The sequence below is a fragment of the Bidens hawaiensis genome, unplaced genomic scaffold (assembly GCF_021521415.1).
Source record: "Bidens hawaiensis isolate Kalapana, Puna unplaced genomic scaffold, B.hawaiensis_p1.1 tig00003378_1, whole genome shotgun sequence".
Taxonomy (NCBI): domain Eukaryota; kingdom Viridiplantae; phylum Streptophyta; class Magnoliopsida; order Asterales; family Asteraceae; genus Bidens; species Bidens hawaiensis.
The window spans coordinates 2,741,007-2,749,790 of NW_027491188.1; positions in this window are offsets into that span (position 1 = coordinate 2,741,007).

Genomic DNA, 8,784 nt, shown 5'->3' on the forward strand with positions numbered 1-8,784 from the left:
TGCAACCGAAACACAAATAGAGATGTAGTTGTTTGATTCCATTAACCGGATGACTTACATGAAGAACATACATACATATACATACATACATACATACATACATACATACGTACGTACGTACGTACGTACGTACGTACGTACGTACGTACGTACGTACATACATACATAATCATAAACGCTCGCCACCCGGGGAGAGATTATCCCCAGGTGGAAACTCTCAAAACATAGAAATATCACACATGAAATGAAACAAATGACCTAAGCATCTATTTATACTAGTCCACATGCCTTGGTCTTCAAGCCATCCGCCCTTGGTGAAGAACCAATGAATTATAATAAAACCCATTTAATTCACCCAAAACTGTCTTCAACTACTCATTATGTCTTGATGTCGACTTGCAATTAATATTTACTAAAAGAGTAATGATTCAATACTTCGGTCTAAAATATAAAACCCAACATCAATAAATGAGCTACAAACTCTCCCTCCTTTATCTCATCTGTATTGAGTTGGCCTTGTATAACACCAGCGTCATATGCAAGCATTATCGCAGTGACCTCTTGAGTCTCCATAGGAAGCGGGCTAGTCGATGTCGTTTAAACAATAAATTCTTTGCTCGAAGACTCCCCGTTTGACAGAGTAACCAGCCTCAAGGTGTAAAAATCAACTCCTTAACTTACATTCATTTAGATAATGTACATATGTATAGAGTATGAGCTCATTCTCTAATATGCCTAGTGAATGAGCCTTCATACGCTTCAAAACCCACCTCGTATGCTGACATACCAGCGTATGGCTTATCAAACTAGCGAGTAGATCTCATTCTCTTAAAACGCTAAGCGAACGAGCCTTTACATAATTACATATATCCCTTATTACAATCTAAACCAAATTAAACGATTACAAAGTACAAGACTGATAAATAATGCATCAACAGAGCTGAAAGGGATAAAGATGAGTGTATCAAGAGTATATGGCTTGGTGAAGTTGCAGTGGAGGGGCATCTAACTAAGGCAACACATGTTAAGGTAGTTGAATAAACATTTCATATATCCTTTCATTTTTCTCTAAAGAGAGGAGGGGGCACAACCCGTGTAACATCCGTATTTTGAGATTAATAGATAAAAGAAAATTTATTATTTCGTGTGTGTCGTTAATTTAATTGTGTGATAGTGTTTGGATTATGTTGGGTTTGGGCTTGGGAATGGTTAGGAGAAGGTTATGGGCCCTACGGCCCATGGAACCCCTATATAAACCTCCTCAAACATCCAAAATCCCATTTTCTCCTCCCATTCTTTTCCTCCCAACACACACACTCATGGAAGCACACATACTCTCTCTAACACCCAAATCCAAATCCAAGCCAAAGGAAAGACAAATCTCGTGTATAACATCATCAAACACCAAGAAACACGTCTAGATCCACGAGTGGTCCAAATCCGAACCCGAACCTGTGACATTTGAGCCAAAACCAGGTACACCTCAGTACGTCTTTCATGATTAAGCAAATAAACGAGTATTATGTAACAATCAAATGATTAACCGAACGAGTCTGGTTATGACCCAGATATCCCGGGGGGCCATCTATAAGTGATATGTGATTAATATAAGCTAACATATTAGTAATATGGCCTTAGTTTGATAGCAAACAAGTAAAACGAAAACATGCACATTTAACAACCCGCTATAGATTTAAAAGTGAAAGATAGTTAGAAACCAAGCATTGTATCATCCGTTAAGCCAAAAAAGACTTACCAAACACTTATTTGAAATGGTTTAAGCGATCCGTGAAAATATTTTCGATTTTTACAAACGTATACTATGTTTTTATAAATTTATACAAAAAGAGCCAAAAACCACTCTTTTTCGCACTGTATGACGCACCCGATATATTTTTCGCGCCAAAAACTGAACCTGAAATAAATCTGGACTTGGATTTTCACACTTGGGCTTGCAAATCCAGATTTTTGGTCCAAAATGGGCCCATTGTTTATTTCCGGTCGCTAAAGGGGGGAGCCACCCCAAAAATTGTATAACTTATTGTGTAAGATTTGTTTAAACATCATTTTCACACAACATCTTCTCCAAAGCAGCTGAAAACTGATCTTCATCTAATCCCTTCAAAACCCTAGGTATTTTGATCATTTTTAACTTAATTTAATTATTTTTAATAACATATAACATGTCTTAATTGCCAAAAATCATTCCTAACCATGTAAAATCCTAAAAATGATCCATAAACTTGTTTTGATAATACACATGGTAAGGATCATGGTTTGATAGTTTTTAGGGCCATAAACACGGATTAGAGGGTGTAAACGGCGTTTTTACGGTTCAAAACTTTGTTTTTTTACCCTAGCCGAAACCTTAAGTTAAAGGTCTGTTGTATTGATGAAAATTGCTTGGTTTGTGACATAGGACCTATATCTAGCTTTCATAGAAGCACAAGAGCTTAATAACTTGATTGGTAAGCCGAAAACGAACCAAAACCGGTAAGGTTATACAGTATTACTCGTTTACGGGCTGTTTAAGTTAAGGTTATGATGTGCATTTTTTTAGGTCTTGAAAGTTTTCAAGGACATCAAGGACCATATTATTGAATCCCTGTTTAAATTTGGTAATTTTTCGACCATCCGAGAATATTTGGCGAATTTATTACCGAATTGGGACGTTTAATTGGAAAAAATAGTTAAAATGCTTAAAAAATTATGAAAATTTTTGGGGAACTCAGATTTGGTGTATTTAAATCACATCTGAAATTTGGGAGAAATTGGAAAAGTCTAAGTGTGTTTTGTGCATATGCATTCATATGAGTTTTTATAGTCGAATTTGGCCCGAAAAGAAAATTGAACAAGGTTGTTACATTCTGGAATTGAAACAGATGGTTTTGAGATTTAATTTGAGCATCCAGGAATTTTTGTGGAATTTTTGGAAATCGTTTGGGATAAACGGACGATTTTCAAGCTAAATATAGCAGGTTAAATGAATTTTTATAAAGTAATAAACCAGTAAATAATTCCAGAAATATTTTTATAAAAAATCTACATATTTTATTTGATAAGTGGCTAAATTTTCATAATTTAATGATTAACGGTTAATTAATTATACTAATTTAAAAGTTAAACAAACTCAATTCTGATAAAAACCGGCAAGTTCGCAATTAACGAACCTGCGGGAATATCAGAACACCAAGGGTATGTTTGGCATAACTAGCTGGAAGCTGGTAGCTGTAGGTTTTTAGATATATTTAGGTGTTTGGCATAGTAGTTGGAGCTTTTTAGATATATGTTTAGGTATTTGGCAGAGTAGCTGGAGCTTTTAATAAAACTAATTGGGTGCCAGCGTGGTGCGGCGGAGTGCGCGCGCAACCTGACATCAACCGCATAATTTTTGTCGGTATGTGATTCACTTGATATTAGTGCACGCATAACCCGAATGCAGACGTGTACTTCGTGCAAAGGCAGTAAGCGTGTAATCAGTGGCGAAAATCAAGAAATAAAGCTAAAATATACAGTAATTTCAAATAGATAATTTTTTAAACTAACCTCTTTTGATCTGAAACCCTTTCCGACCCAACACCGTTTTAATCTGAAACATGTTTTGACCTGGCCCCATTCGACTCAAAACCGTACCGACATGAACCGAAGTAAATTAACCATTTTTTATTGACTCGCTCCGACCCTAATTTGGTCTTACATATGACCCGAGCTCATCTGACTCAACTTGTTGGCAATCATAACCGGTAAAGAAGTGTATCAGTATCATACTCAAATTAAAGAGAATAAAATGCTCTTTTTTATGATGTAATGTGTTTAAAAAAATATTAACGTATGAAAAAGTTATGGACTTTTAAAGAGTCGTGGGGGTAGTTAGTTTTGAATAAGGGTAAAATATGTAACTGTTATATAAATTAACAAAAGTTGATGAAAGTTCATGTACCAAAATTGTAAATTCAATTGTAAAAGCTTCTAGTTTTTTCTCAAACACTAGTAGTAGTAGTGTTTAGAAAAAGAGCTTTTTCTCCTAATATAAAAGCTTCAAGCCCATTGAACCAAAAAAAGCTTTTTGTTAGATATGAGCTTTTTCTCAAAAGCTTGAAGCTTGAAGCCCCTAAAAACTCCTAAAAGCTACTTGCCAAACATACCCCAAGAGTAATCAAAAATCATATTTTTGGATTAATTATGTAAAAACGAACTTTTTTATGAGAAACCCGGACAATTTGGATAAATTGTGCGCATTTTTCTTCAAATCAAACTGAATAAACGGAAACTAACTCCGTAGCGAATCCATAACCCCAATATGTGATCTTTCTTTATAATTTAATCATTTTATCGACTAACACATTTAACCAAGCTTACTTCCCCATAACTGTTTTCTGAACGCATAAACAAAAAAGTTGGCCCAGCTGGGAAAACGGGAAACTGAGCTAAGTTCGGTTTTAAATAATAGACATTGAACAACATCAAAACCTAAGCCTATTGACACTTTCGGGGCGTTCCAGCTATACCTAGATTAGATATACAACCCAGTTTAATATTGAGGTTATAATATTTTATTAAAATATTAATGTTATTATAATGTTAATTATTGGAACCCGTGATTACAAGTCAAAGAGACCTCGAATCGACGTGCTACTGAATACTGAATAAACTGTGAGTTTCATGATCCCACTCTTAAACAGTTTTACGAACTTTTGGGGTGAAAAGCGTGTTTGATTACGTATACATATTTGAAACTTGTAATGATGTGAATTATCTATGTGCTAACACACGAAAATCCCCACGATCACAGTGATTAACTTCGAGCCAGTGACTTGTGATAATACTATTGGTTTGACAAACCCAAACAGAATCGGCCTAGTTGCCGTGTCACATAGTGCCGTTTGCACATGACCATACTTATATAACAGGCTATGTGGTGTTAGACATAGCTACCGAGGCATGTTGTGGGTGGAAGGAGAGCCATAGTGGCTGATTGGGCGTGGGAAATGGATGCACGCAGCACAAACAGTCAAAGCTTCATTGTAGCTTAGTATAATTACATCATTTACATACCTACATACATACTTATATCACGATTACAAGTATTAACTTGTGAATATTCATAACTGTTTTCTTGAAACTCGTGAAACTTAACAACTCCAGTAGTTGACTCGTTTTAAACTACTTTTTAGGAATGGTACCAAAGTTGGAATAATGTGATGATGTGCTACCTATCGTGGATCGTGCTTGATGCTATGTGAATAGACGCAGGGTTATTAGTATGAATAGAATAGCGTAACGAACATATTTTGTTGTAATGCCTAGTTGTGAACAAAGATAAATCAATGTAATATAATGTAAATTAGTTTGTAATGTTTCTTTATAAACAATGTTGTTGATACCAGAGGTGTCTGTTACATTCCCGTTTTACGCTTCCGTATTGTGCCAGTCAGGGTGTGACAGAAGTTAGTAGCAGAGCCATTGGTTATAAAGGATTAGGTTATGCCTGAGGGTACCTAAAATATAACCGTAGGCTCGATTAACTCTGGGAAAATATTTAAATAATAATTAAATATTATATACTGATGGATGTCGGGATGAACTTGTAGGGCAAGTAAGTTATTGTGGTCCGAAACATAATAACAGATTTGCTTGTACGAGAGAATTCGGGGAGAAGTCGCGGAACGTACAGATAGGTAAAAATGGCAACATATGTGTATAAAAAGTAATACTGAGTACGTATATACATATGTAAAACACATACGTGCTTATCTGAAAAAAGGTGTACAAATACGTGTACGTACGATACTGTCGACAATGGTAAACCTTATTATGAATATTATATTCATTTATATTCAATATTAATTCTAGTTATAATTAATATTAAAATTTTAATAAAACTAATATTATATTTTAATATAATTAATATTAAATTTGGCTTAATTAATTAACTTTCCTTACAATAGTTAACACTAGCAATAAATATTTTTCTTATAACTAACCATTGTGTAGAGGTATGGCAAGGAATAACGACTACGTACCGGAAGAAGAAGCGGTAATATTTATTGAGCAGGAGGATCCAGAGGAGGACCCAGAGGAGGATCCAAAAGATGACCCAGAGAGGAGCCGGAAGAAGATCCATAGGAGGATGAAGAAGAGGTTGAGGAGGAAGTAATTTGTAGAGAGCTACCTAGTAATGAGCCTGACTTATCCGGTTACAGATGTGATAGTTACCCACCCAGGTCACAACGCAGAGGCCAAGACAAAGTTACTAGTCAGTACCATTCACCTGCTAGAGTAGCCAGATCAGCTACTCCACCTATTCACCTGTCTCCGACGACTTCAGCCACTGTAAGAGTCCGACAGACTGCTCGTATTAGGGTAACCCCGATTGACCCTACCACAGTTCCATTTAGATCTACCCACTATCGGGGAGAGCCTTCACGTCCTAGGACAGGTACTCCACCTTCCCGTTCATTGAGTATATCTACCTCTAACCTCGACCACCCAACATAGGAAATAACTCTTGGATGGCTGTCCTGACTGATCGTGTGATAGACCACTCGATAGCTATAGCCAACATTAACCAGGGGAGGAGAGACGTAACCCAGTGCTTATTGACATTGCAGCAGATAGTACTGAACTTGCAGCAGTTAGATGCTTACCACCACTGGTACTTGGATTGGGTGACAGTCCGACTATGGAACTGTTACTGGATGATTGCGGTGTTGTTACTTCTGTGTTTGTGGCTAGTCCATCCTTTGTACGGATAGATGCAGGATGTTACAGATCTGTGTACATGGTCTTTTGACACTCCATGTATGTATATAGTAGTATGTTATGCTAACATGGGGCATGATTTTGGATATTATTACAAGCACTGACCCTTACAGGATTAAGTCTAGTAATCATCTTGTGATAGATTTTGATGTATACGTGCAAGCACTGGCCTTTATCAGGCTAAGACAATGTACCTTTTGTTAGTATTGTACAGAACAGTTTATGAAATAAAGTGTGTTGTTTGAATTATGTGTATAATCTTTATTGTGATTATTGTTACAATGTATTTTAAGCTGGAATTAGCATTAATTGGCATATATTTGATTATCATTATATAATGGCCCCAAAAAAAGCAACCCCTATGACTGACGCAGAAATAGCCGAGATGATTGCTCGGCAAATGCAGGCAGCAATTCCACTTATTGTAACACAAGTAACTGCTAGTGTAAATGCCAATATACAAACAAATCTACAGCCGAATAACAATGTTCCCCCAACCAACACTGAAACAGTCACAAATAATATTCCCCCACCTAATACAAACGCCCCTCCCAATGCAAATAATCCCCCACCTAATAGAAATAACGTCAACAACAATAATCCTCCACCGAACCCAAACAATAACAATCCTAATCCCCCTCGTAGAGAATACTCAATCAAAAACTTTATGGCCTGTAAACCGATCGAATTCAAAGGCATCGAATGGCCAAACGGGCTGATTAAATAGATCGAGAAGAATGAATCTGTTCTCAATATTAGCAATTGTCCACCCGAGAGTATTGTTAAGTATGTTGCCTCTACTTTTACGGATCACGCTTTGATGTGGTGGAACACTACAGTTCAGATAAAAGGTCAAGATGCAGTTAATCGCATGTCATTGGCTGAACTCAAAACATTAATGCTAGAATATTTTTTCCCAAAGAATGAAATACAAAGGTTGGAACATGAACTCTAGATTTAGAGATGAAAGGAGCGGATCACTTGGGATACACGAACCGCTTCAATGAACTATCTCGCTTAGTAACTTGGTTAGTAACTCCTGAAGACAAACGAATTGAACGTTATGTTTGGGGTTTAGCCCCAGAAGTGAGGAGTTTGGTGAACTCCGTGGGTCACACATCGTTTGAGAATGCCGTGACTCAGGCTGGTATTGTGACTTTTGATTTAGTAAGAAGTGGTGTATTGAGAAAGACCGGAGAATCAGTGGGTATGAAACGAACCGACTACGGGACGAGATCACAAGGAGGACAATCAAGCAAACAGGCACGTCCGACAATAAGAAATTATGCCATAACTGGTTCAGATACGAAGCAAGACAGGTATAAGGGACCCTTGCCAAAGTGTGATAAATGTAATTACCATCATGTGGGATAATGCAGATTGCGGTATGCCAAAAATGTGGCCGAACTGCGCATTATGCCCCTAATTGTAGAGCAGGTGCAGAAATTGTGAACCGACCAACTCAAGCAACTCAACCTCATCATCCACAACTACCTAGACCTCAACCAATCCACCAACAACCTATCCAACAGACTTCATCCGCAACAACCTACCGTGCCTTTTATGAATGCGGCAGTACAGATCATATTAGAAGAAATTACCCTAAGCTGAATCAAAGAATGGTTGCTAGACCGAACCAAGTATTAACTTCAAATGTGACTAGAGGACGTGCATTTGTTATTGTGTCAGGTGAAGCACGACAAGACCCGAATGTGGTGACAGGTACATTTATAGTCTCTGATCAATATGCTTATGTATTATTTGACACAGGTGCCTATAGAAGCTTTGTTTCCACTAGCTTTGTATCCTTGGGAAATATGCCAGTTAAGGAACTAAAAAATCCCTATACTATAGAACTCGCTAACGGTAACTCTATAACTGTCAACCAAATAATACAAAGCTGTTCCATTATTCTAAATGACCACCCATTCCTTATTGACCTACTCCCCGTAGAGTTAGGAAGTTTCAATGTTATAGTCGGCATGGATTGGTTAACCAAGTATAAAGCGGAGATTGAGTGTA